General features: G+C 37.9%; 1 non-coding gene across 1 annotated transcript; it reads right to left on the bottom strand.

Annotated features, from left to right (window-relative positions):
• Positions 1-1475: 1475 nt before the first annotated feature.
• LOC123325010 lies at positions 1476-1639 on the bottom strand. The gene has a single exon (XR_006540178.1). It is a non-coding gene; the product is annotated as a U1 spliceosomal RNA (small nuclear RNA).
• Positions 1640-11184: the final 9545 nt, after the last annotated feature.

Below are 11184 nucleotides of genomic sequence, written 5' to 3'. Positions count from 1 at the left end.
AGGCAGACCACTCCAGATTGGTATGTGGCATGTTTAATAAGTGAGGGCAGTCTTGTCTTGGGCAGCCACAAGAAGAGTAGATCTCCACACCTGCCTGCCAGAATCTTGAAAGTTTATACAGACGGCTTAACTGGGATCAGTCACAAACACTGTCCAGATGGCCTCAACAACACATCACTATCTCAAGGCTATGCCCTTGGAGCGCTTCTGGGAGTGAGGAAGGCAAGCAGAATGCACATTCCATGGACGGGGAGGGGGTGAGGAGCCTCTAATTACCCAGGTCCAGCTCATGGGTCAACTGGCAGTCACATCCTCCTAATGACCTCCCCCAACATGTGCAGAGACTACTGTGGTGCATTCTCAAAATCACTTCCCTTCTAAATGAAATAGCAGGAACCTCTTCTGCCCACAATACTGATTCAGGGCTAAGGACTCAGAGTGATCCAAGGCTCCAAAAGTACAAGGGCCAAGTCTCAGGACTTACCATACAGGTTTCTGGAAGTAACAATTTCACATCACTTCTGTCTGTTTCATCTATTTTCAGTTGAGCCAGTTTATTGTTCTTCTATATATGCTACTTTTTCTCACTTTCCAGTGACAACTGAAAAGACCTGATCTTGTAATACACTACAAGGATGATTCTTTCATTAAACATACCAGAATTCTCCATCCAAATAAGGTTTACTCAATTAAATCTTTATCTTGGAAAGCCAAACATTCATTCTATTGATGTGCCATATCTCAAAACATTTTCAGAAGTTCTTCCTGGAAATTGTCTTCAGGGCCTGGAGTATATTTTCTTAAAAGTTCACAATGGCAGCAAATAGGTCTTTAGGAATATAATTGACTTAGAGTAGCAATTCTCAAAACTTTTGGTCTCAGGATCCTTATGCAGGTAAAAATTATTGAGGACCTCAAAGACTTTGTTCATGTGAATTGTTTATTAATATTTACCATATTAGAAATTAAAATTAAAAGTCTTAAATTTTTCATTCATTAGCTTATTTTGAAATAACATAAATCCATTAAATATTAAAATAAATAAGTTATTTTATGAAAACAATTACTATGTTCTCTCAAACAAAAAAATTTTTGTGACAGAAGGAGCAATACTTTACATTTTTTAAAATCATTTTAATGTCTGGCTCAATAAAACACAGCTGGATTTTTATATCTCTTTTTGCTTACAATCCATTGCTATGTTATTTTAATTTAAGTATTTGAAGAAAATCCGGACTCACACATATGTAGTTGGAAAGGAAGGATTTTTTAAAGAATTTTTTTCAGATAATTGTGATATTCTTTGATACTATGCCAAAACTCAACAAGTAGTAGTTTCTCAAAGGTTAGCTGCAAAGTGAAATCTGAAACCATATCAAGAAATTTTTCATATTCTGCCACATTAAAATCCACTGGTCTTTTTTCCACTTTGAAATAATTCTTTTTTTTTTTTAAGGAAAATGAATATTTTTTATAAGGGGAAAGTGCAAACACAATCCCCAGCTACCACAAATTATGCAGTTGAGTTTCCCACATTTGGGAAAATCGCAGGGGTCAGCACATCCAAAGTGCAATGGATAAGCCTCGCCTTGGGAAAACCACCTTCGTAATCATGGTATCTCCCCTGCCAGATAAGTGTGAAAGAATTCTTTATCCATGCATAATTTTGCAACATCACACATTGGTTATTCAGAGAATATTAATTCACTTAGTTCTACAGATCTTCCAAATATCAGTACATTTCATTATAAATAGTGTCATGTGCCGTGAAACCTCGGGAAAATTCCACTGTACTCTTGTGAGAGAACAAGAATAAAAAAGGCAAATAACATCTTAGTGTTATTATAAAAAATAGCTTTGACTTCATGGACTCCCTGAAAGAGTCTTGGGACTCCCAGGGTTCCCAGATCACATTGTGAGAGCCAGTGACTTAGAAGATGACTTAAAAGTCTTTCAGAGCCAAGTCTTACAAGGCAAGTTTCCAAATTATGCAACATGAACCATGAGATTTAGGAACTTGATACTTTCAACAACTTAAGCATCTTTTGTGGAAAAATGTATTTCAATAAATTTTTGTTGTCGTTGTCCTGTGTTTTGATTAATGTCAAGCTTCATCACCTTACATCACATCAGAAAATTCATGATGTTGGCCCACCTTAGGTGCTAGAATTGCCCCAATTCACACAGCCAGTTAGAAACTGAGCTGGGTCAAAGTCCACAAAACTTAGCACTGTCACAACAAAAATATTCTCATTTCTAAAACCTTAGATGATGACCCATTTCCTTCAAGCAGTATTCAAAAGGACCAAGTTTAGCTTAAGGAATAATTCGGCTATCCCATGGGATTTACTGAAAAAGGATTTTCTATGGCTCTAATGCAAATGTTCCTGTTTTCTCTTTTGAAACTGTGATTTCTGATTATAGAATTTAATAGCTATGAAGAACTAAGAGGCAATCCAGTCCAATAATCTAATTTTATGAATGATGAAGATGAAAATCAGAAAATCAAAAGTGGATAGCTACTTGGAGGCTAAGCTAAACCAAAATCCTGCCCAGCCTTCTCTGCATAGACTGAGAAGGTTCTCAAAGGACAATATCTCATCTTATTTCAGCTTTGTATTTCCCATTTATTACCCGATCGAAACTGGAGATGTGCAAAAATGTGTCCACTAATTCAGAAATATTTTAGACTTTTTTCTTTCAAAACCAAGTACATCAGTTTTTAAGTTATATTCTTGTAACCCACCCAGAAGTCACAAGTGACATTTGATTAGCAAGGGATAGAGAAATATGAAATAACTTAGTGAAATGCCCATATATTACAAAGCTAACAATAATCAGAAAATTATTATCTATTTTATCTGTCTTGGTGACATTCTTCCAAATGTAATAAACTAAGGTTCAGGGTCTTAAAACAGGCAATAAAAATGATACAAAAATGACTAAGGATAGGTGGAGTGTCATTAATTAAGCAATAATCCCTATGAAATCAGTCATTACCAGCAGTTTTTTGCTATGCGCCATTAACACTCTAACTAGCAAGTCATTAATAGTGGTAATAACCAATTCTGAGGGGATTATGCTTGAATAAACTATATATAATGATTTTTAAGCTTTGTAAAAATTTTCACACTTTTATGTTAATCTTTGAAGGATAAGTAAGTATGGGCAGAATTAGCTAAGAATATTACTGGCTCACTTTTTAAAACATAAGTATTTATCTCTCTCTGTCTATTCCAGTATATTTTTCTATCATGTCCTTCAAGTTTGAGGATGGTGCTCCTGATATGTTAGTATGTAGAGGGTTTTCCATCCTCTTTTCATACAATATCCATAAAGACTGTGTGGTAGTTTGCAAATGACTTCACTCATTTAGAGCCCAGCATTACCATTGACTTCTTCATCTGTAAAAGTCCAAGCCCATTTGAAGTCATTTTTTGTCCAATTCCACCTAGGTTGATCAAATTGATGATTTTTTTCTCTTTGCATGCTTATAACACTGAGTGTCTTCTGTAATGTAGACAATCCTGCAGCTTGCTCTAGGTGCAAAAGATCACACCCAAGATAGAAACAGACTCAATTTAGGGGAGGAGGTGGAAGAAAGGGTTCCTGATTATTTAATCCACATGGTAGCCCACAAACACATCATAGGGAATACAGTCAATACTATTGTAATAGCATCATATGATGACAGAGGGTGACTACACTTATTGTGGTGAGCACTGAGTAATGTATAGAATTGCCAAATTGCTACTTTGCATACCTGAAACTAATATCACACTGTATGCCAATTATACTTCAATAATAAAAATTAAAGAAAACCACTGTAATGGTAGCGCACAGGTAAACACCCTGGCCCTGGCTCCCTCCTGTGTCCCCAGGCCACTGGAACTCCAGCAGCGATTTTGGTGGTAGCTTTTACCATAGTCACATAGCCATCATAAATTTTCTTATTTTTCCCTCACTCTGGATCTAGGGCTGGGGTTGGGGAATGTTGGACCTCTCTGATATATTTGATTAACATCAAAACTCGACTCCTAGATAATTTTACAAATTATAAAGCAATACTGGGTAAACATAGATCCCCTCTAAAAGAATGAGCCATATAAGGAAAAATCATGGGATACTGGGGGGGGGGCGAAGAACATGAGAAGAAAAACAGGATTCTTAAAAAGAATTTTTAAAAAATTTTCTTTGCTCGGGCCCCTGGGTGGCTCAGTGGTTAAGCGACTGCCTTTGGCTCAGGTCATCTGGAGTCCCAGGATGGAGTCCCACATCAGGCTCCCTGCCCAGCGGGGAGTCTGCTTCTCCCTCTGACCCTCCCCCCTCTCATTCTCTCTCTCTCTCTCTCTCATTCTCTCTCTCTCTCAAATAAATAAATAAAACCTTTAAAATTTTTTTCTTTGCTCAAAATAGTACTAAGGCATAGGAATATTTTATTAAGTGTAAAATTAATGTTGTTTATAATACTCAAGAGGATACTGCCTTTATGAAATTGATAAAATAAACAAGAATGATCCAAAATGCAGACTACCATTTTAAAGCCACAATAAAAGAAATGAAAAGCAAATTCAACATTCGAGAAAATTAACAAATGACCTAGAAGATAATTTTTTCAAGTTTCTTAGATAAAGGGATAAAAATGATAAGACTAAAAGATAAGACTGCATAAAAACTGGAAACTTTTGTATATAACCAAACTTCAGAAATTGAATTTTTTTATTTTATTATGTTAATCACCATACATTACATCATTAGTTTTTGATGTAGTGTTCCATGATTCATTGTTTGTGTAACATCCAGTGCTCCATTCAGTACGTGCCCTCTTTAATACCCATCACCAGGCTAACCCATCCCCCCACTCCCCTCCCCTCTAGAACCCTCAGTTTGTTTCTCAGAGTCCATCGTCTCTCATGGTTCGTCTCCCCCTCTGATTTCCCCCCCTTCATTTTTCCATTCCTACTATCTTCTTCTTTTTTTTAACATATAATGTATTATTTGTTTCAGAGGTACAGGTCTGTGATTCATCAGTGTTACACAATTCACAGCACTCACCATAGCACATACCCTCCCCAATGTCTATCACCCAACCACCCCATTCCCTCCCACCCCCCACCACTCCAGCAACCCTCAGTTTGTTTCCTGACATTAAGAATTCCTCATATCAGTGAGATCATACGATACATGTCTTTCTCTGATTGACTTATTTCACTCAGCATAATACCCTCCAGTTGCATCCACGTCATTGCAAATGGCAAGATCTCATTCCTTTTGATGGCTGCATAATATTCCATTGTGTATATATACCACATCTTCTTTATCCATTCATCTGTCAATGGACATCTTGGCTCTTTCCATAGTTTGGCTATTGTGGACACTGCTGCTATAAACATCGGGGTGCACGTACCCCTTCAGACGCCTACATTTGTATCTTTGGGGTAAATACCCAGTAGTACAATTGCTGGGTCATAGGGTAGCTCTATTTTCAACTTTTTGAGGAACCTCCATACTGTTTTCCAGGGTGGCTGCACCAGCTTGCATTCCCACCAACAGTGTAGGAGGGTTCCCCTTTCTCCGCATCCCCACCAACATCTGTGGTTTCCTGACTTGTTAATTTTAGCCATTCTGACTGGTGTGTGGTGGTATCTCATTGAGGTTTTGGTTTGTATTTCCCTGATGCCTGAGTGATGTTGAGCACCTTTTCATGTGTCTGTTGGCCATTTGGATGTCTTCTTTGCAGAAATGTCTGTTCATGTCTTCTGCCCATTTCTTGATTGGATCATTTGTTCTTTGGGTGTTGAGTTTGATAAGTTTTTATAGATTTTGGATACTAGCCCTTTATCTGATAGGTCATTTGCAAATATCTTCTCCCATTCTGTTGGTTGTCTTTTGGTTTTGTTGGCTGTTTCTTTTGCTATGCAAAAGCTTTTTATCTTGATGAAGTCCCAATAGTTCATTTTTGCCCTTGCTTCCCTTGCCTTTGGCGATATTTCTAGAAAGAAGTTGCTGCGACTGAAGAGGTTGCTGCCTGTGTTCTCCTTTAGGATTTTGATGGACTCCTGTCTCCCATTTAGGTCTTTCAACCATTTGGAGTCTATTTGTGTGTGTGGTGTAAGGAAATGGTCCAGTTTCATTCCTCTGCATGTGGCTGTCCAATTTTCCCAACACCATTTGTTGAAGAGACTGTCTTTTTTCCATTGGACATTCTTTCCTGCTTTGTCGAAGATGAGTTGACCATAGAGTTGAGGGTCCATTTCTGGGCTCTCTATTCTGTTCCATTGATCTATGTGTCTGTTTTTGTGCCAGTACCATACTGTCTTGATGATGACAGCTTTGTCATAGAGCTTGAAGTCCGGAATTGCGATGGCACCAGCTTTGCTTTTCTTTTTCAACATTCCTCTGGCTATTCGGGGTCTTTTCTCATTCCATACAAATTTTAGGATTATTTGTTCCATTTCTTTGGGGAAAGTTCATAGTATTTTGATAGGGATTGCATTAAATGTGTAGATTGCTCTAGGTAGCACTGACATCTTCACAATATTTGTTCTTCCAATCCATGAGTATGGAACGTTTCAGAAACTGAATTTTTTAAAAACTGGGAAAATACTTATCAAACAAAATCTGACAAAGGGTCATTTGCTTTAATTTTAAGGAACTCATGGCAAACAATTAGAAAATGCTGGCTAGAAATGAAATCTTGCCATTTGCAATGACACGGATGGAGCTAGAGTGTATTACACTAAGCGAAATAAGTCAGAGAAAGACAAATACCATATGATTTCACTCATATGAGGAATTTAAGAAACAAAACAGATGGGGGTGCCTGGGTGGCTCAATCAGTTGGGCATACAATTCTTGGTTTCGGCTCAGGTCATGGTCTCTGGGTCCTGGGATTGAGCCCTGTGTCAGGCTCTGCACTCAGCAGGGAGTCTGGTTGGGTTTCTCTCCCTCTTCCTCTGTCCATCCCTCTCCCATCATGCTCCTTCTCCCTCTCACTCTCTCTCTCCCCCTCTCCTTCTCTCTGAAATAAATAAATACATAATCTTTAAAAAAAAAAAAAAAAAAAAAAAAAAAGAACATAGGGGAAGGGGGTAAAAAAAGAGAGGGAGGCAAACCATAGAACAGACTCTTAAGTAAAGAGAACAAACTGAGGGTTGCTGGAGGAGAGGTGGGGGGGTGGGCTAAATGGGTGATGGCGATTGAGGAAGGCACCTATGTTGAGCACTGGGTATTATACACAAGTGAAGAATCACTAAATTCTGCTCCTGAAACCAATATTGCACTATATGTAATCTAACTAGAATTTAAATAAAAACATTTTTTTAAAAAGATTAAAAGAAAATACTGGTTATAAGTTAGTGGACAGCAAACAATTTAGAAAAGTGACAAACACATATAAAGAAAAAATTCTCTTCATTAGCAATCAAACATACAAATTAAATTAAAACAAATATCATTTTCACTATCAAATTAGAAAAAATCTAAAAACTTGTAATACTACTAGCAAAAATGCAGAGTCAGGAACTGTTGTGCCCTCCTGGAGAAGTGAAGTGAGAGGAACCAACATACTTGACCTTTGCTCAAAAAGCAATTTGGCAATTTAGGAATACAGCAATATATTAAGAGATCTGAGGATCTACAATCTCTATGAAAGAAATACATTGGACTGGCACTCCTGCTGAGAGATGAAGTCTATGAATCCAGGTTGGAGCATGTCACTACTCTGACCATTGAAGAATGGAAGAAGTGATGCTTTGTGACTTCCATAGCAAAATCACACAAAGCACACAACTTCCTCCTGGCATTCTCTCCCACCTGAGATGCTCACCCTGGGCATCATGAGGAAGCCAAGCAGCCACATGAAAAAGCCATGTTCCAGCTACAGTCTCAGCTAGCTTAGGCTCCCCAATCAGCCACCAGCCTCAGCTGCCAGATATCTATCTGATGAACCCAAGTGGAAGAGAGATGAACTTTCCCTACTGAGTCCACCCCAAACTTTCCCTACTTAGGCCAGATTCAATGGAAGGAGGGAAAGAGACAAAGTGAGCTTGTCACCTGCCGCTATACACTTCCATATTTTATCAGTTCTATTTCCAGTGATGGAAACCTTTTTATCCTCCCTAATCATAATAGTTCAATATTATTTACAAAACCATCTTATATATCATTTTGCTCACATACAAAAACTGCATATATTTCCCCTTTCTTTATGAAGACATTCAAATATTCAGAAGCTGCTTTGGAAATAGGATTTCATTACTAAAGAAAAAGAAACTCATTTATGTTTCCTGCAAGTTTTAAGGATAGAAGCTGAATAGATCTTTAAGTAGAAAGTCTTCCTCCATTTGGACTCAGCAGGAAAAAAGATTACTTGATTTCCCAATATGCCTGAGTGCATCATTTTTAAAAATCAATTGTTACATTACCATCTATTAAAAAACAATAATAATGAAACCTTATTTTCTGAGCTGCAAGAATTTTGAAAACTCAGTCAAAGCCATAGCTCAATACAAGATTGCTTAGAAGTTCAAAGACAATATCATATTAAAAATCAAAGCTTTCAGACATTTAGCTTTACTTAAAAGTCACCCAATATTAAACTGGAATGTTTCACTTATTTAAATTCCCTTTAATGAAGATCCTTTTACATCTTCTCATCTATATTAGTCCCTGATGATTATACCCCAAGGATATTAAAATCCCAGTCTGTCAAAATCACCAGAAAATATCTTCAAATGTACACTTGGCAGTCTTTGCAATATTGAGTTGGTAATGTGAAGGATTATTTATAACTAGGGTGCTGCATTTTCTACTTTGCAAATGAGCTTTAAATTAGTAGCCCATTTGCTGACTCGAATTGGGTGACTGAATCTAAAGAAAAGTTAGAATCATCAACCTAGAGTAACTGCTGAAGATGTTAAAAGATGCGGAGGGGTCAAACTCACGTCAGAACAGCCATAGAAGCACAAATGAAAGTTGACAAAAACACACAGAAAGTGAGACATTTTAGAGAAATGCAGGAAGGAAAGGCAATACTTGGCTGAATATATTAATTTCCTTCATCTGAATTTGTCTGAATTCTTTTCATATACCTTGATAATTGACAATTCATTCTAAGCTGCAATCCCCAACCAAAAATTAACCAAAATATGTAAATAGTATTTAAAAAAAATACCATGTCACTCAATTTTCAGTCTTTCCTCATTTCATGTGTTGCCTTCTCTACCAGACGCTCTTCACATTTTTTTGCTAATTTGTCCCTCAAAGGAATTTTGTACCACCTCACCTATTTGTTTAGTTTAAAATTAATATTGTTCTAACTTTTATGGTTTCAAAGGATCTACTTTCTATTGTGTTTGAACTAGTAACATTTCTAGATATAATTATTACCTCACTCTTAAATATACCCAACAGTTTCTAAGTATTATGCTCTGTTTTTTTCATATTTGAACATCTCAGAAATTGAGATGAATCTAATTACTACTCTGGCCAGGTGATAGGAATGCCTGTGGGTGTCAGTCACTTGGAATAAAATTCTAGAGATAATAGCATTTAAGAAATGCTATACCAATGCTTCTGATGACTCAGAGGAAAATAGAGTATGGGAGGGCACCTGGGTGGCTCAGTCAGTTAAGCGTCTGCCTTCAGCTCAGGTCATGATCCCTGAGTCCCGGGATGGAGTCCCACATCAGGCTCCCTGCTCATCAGGAAGTCTGATTCTCCCTCTGCCCCTCACCCTGCTATCGTGCTCTCTCTCATTCTCTCTCTCTCTCTTAAAAAAAAAAATAGAGTATGGGAAAACCCCAAACATTCACAACTGAGCCAAAAAGTGCATTCAAAGAATGTTAACAAGTTTTAGTAATAAAATGTTCTGGTACCAATTCTAACATGTGTGTTGGGAGAGGATGTAGGGCACCAGCTGGGTGTCCTACAATTCAACTCAATTCTGACACTATGTCCCCAGAGATAGCATAGATCCCGCACATTAAGAGCTCAGCCCTACAAGACTGCCCCTTCCCCCACTTCAGACACCAGTCGCAGGTCCAGGTTGTCACCTATGATTCTGACCGACTGGCTAGAGACTGGAGATTCCAGTCATCCATTTCTTGGGTTTGACTAATTTTCTAGAGTGGCTCACAGAACTCAGAGAAACATTTCACTTACTAGATCACCAGTTTATTAGAAAACAATATAACTCAGGAACAGCCAGATGGAAGAGATACATAAGGCAAGGTAAGGAGAAAGGGCACAGAGCTTCCATGCCTTCTTCAGGGATGCCTCTTTTCCTAAATCTCTACATGTTCACCAATCCAGAAGTTCTCCCAACCCCATCCTTTTGGGATTTTTATGGGGTCTTCATTACATAGGCAAGATTGATTAAGTCATTGGCCATTGGAGATTGGCTCAACATCCAGCCCCACTCCCCTCCCCAGAGGTCAGGGGTGGGACCGAAAGTTCCAACCCTCTAATCACGTGGTTGGCTATCCTGGCAACCAGGCTCCATCCTTACATGGTCCAAAAGTCCAAAAGTCACCTCATTAACATAAAAAAGTCACCTTTGTTGCTCTCATCACTTAAGAAATTTTAAGAGTTTTAGGATTTTTGTGCCAGGAACAGTGAACTAAGACCAAATATACCAAGTATATATTTCTTATTATAAATCACAATATAACTAACTGTTCCGTTCATATTTCCATGTATCCACAAGCATAATTAATGGTAAAGATCCAAATAAGTCTAAAAGATCTCTTTCAATAACAATAGAATAAAATTTGTATATGATAAAAGGCATCATAGCTTAAATTACAGAATTTTCTTGGCTTAATTATACAAAAGTAAGTGCATCTAACAATCAGTGGTATCTAAGATTTAATAAAATATGAAACTATGGGGGCACCTGGGGGGCTCAGTCAGTTAAGCGTCCACCTTCGGCTCAGGTCATGATCCTGGGGTACTGGGATCAAGCCCCACATGGGGCTCCCTGCTCAGCAGGGAGCCTGTTTCTCCCTCTGCCTCTGCCCCTTCCCCTCCACCCCCGCTCATGCTCTCTTTCTCTCTCTCACTCTCAAATAAATAAATAAAAATATGAAACTATGATTATTTTATGATAGATGAGAAGGGGAGAAAGAAAAGGAAAGAAAGGAAAGGAAAGGAAAGGAAAGGAAAGGAAAGGAAAGGAAAGGA

Source organism: Neomonachus schauinslandi, chromosome 5, assembly GCF_002201575.2.
Source record: "Neomonachus schauinslandi chromosome 5, ASM220157v2, whole genome shotgun sequence".
Classification (NCBI taxonomy): Eukaryota; Metazoa; Chordata; class Mammalia; order Carnivora; family Phocidae; genus Neomonachus; species Neomonachus schauinslandi.
This window is presented reverse-complemented; position numbering and strand designations above follow the sequence as displayed.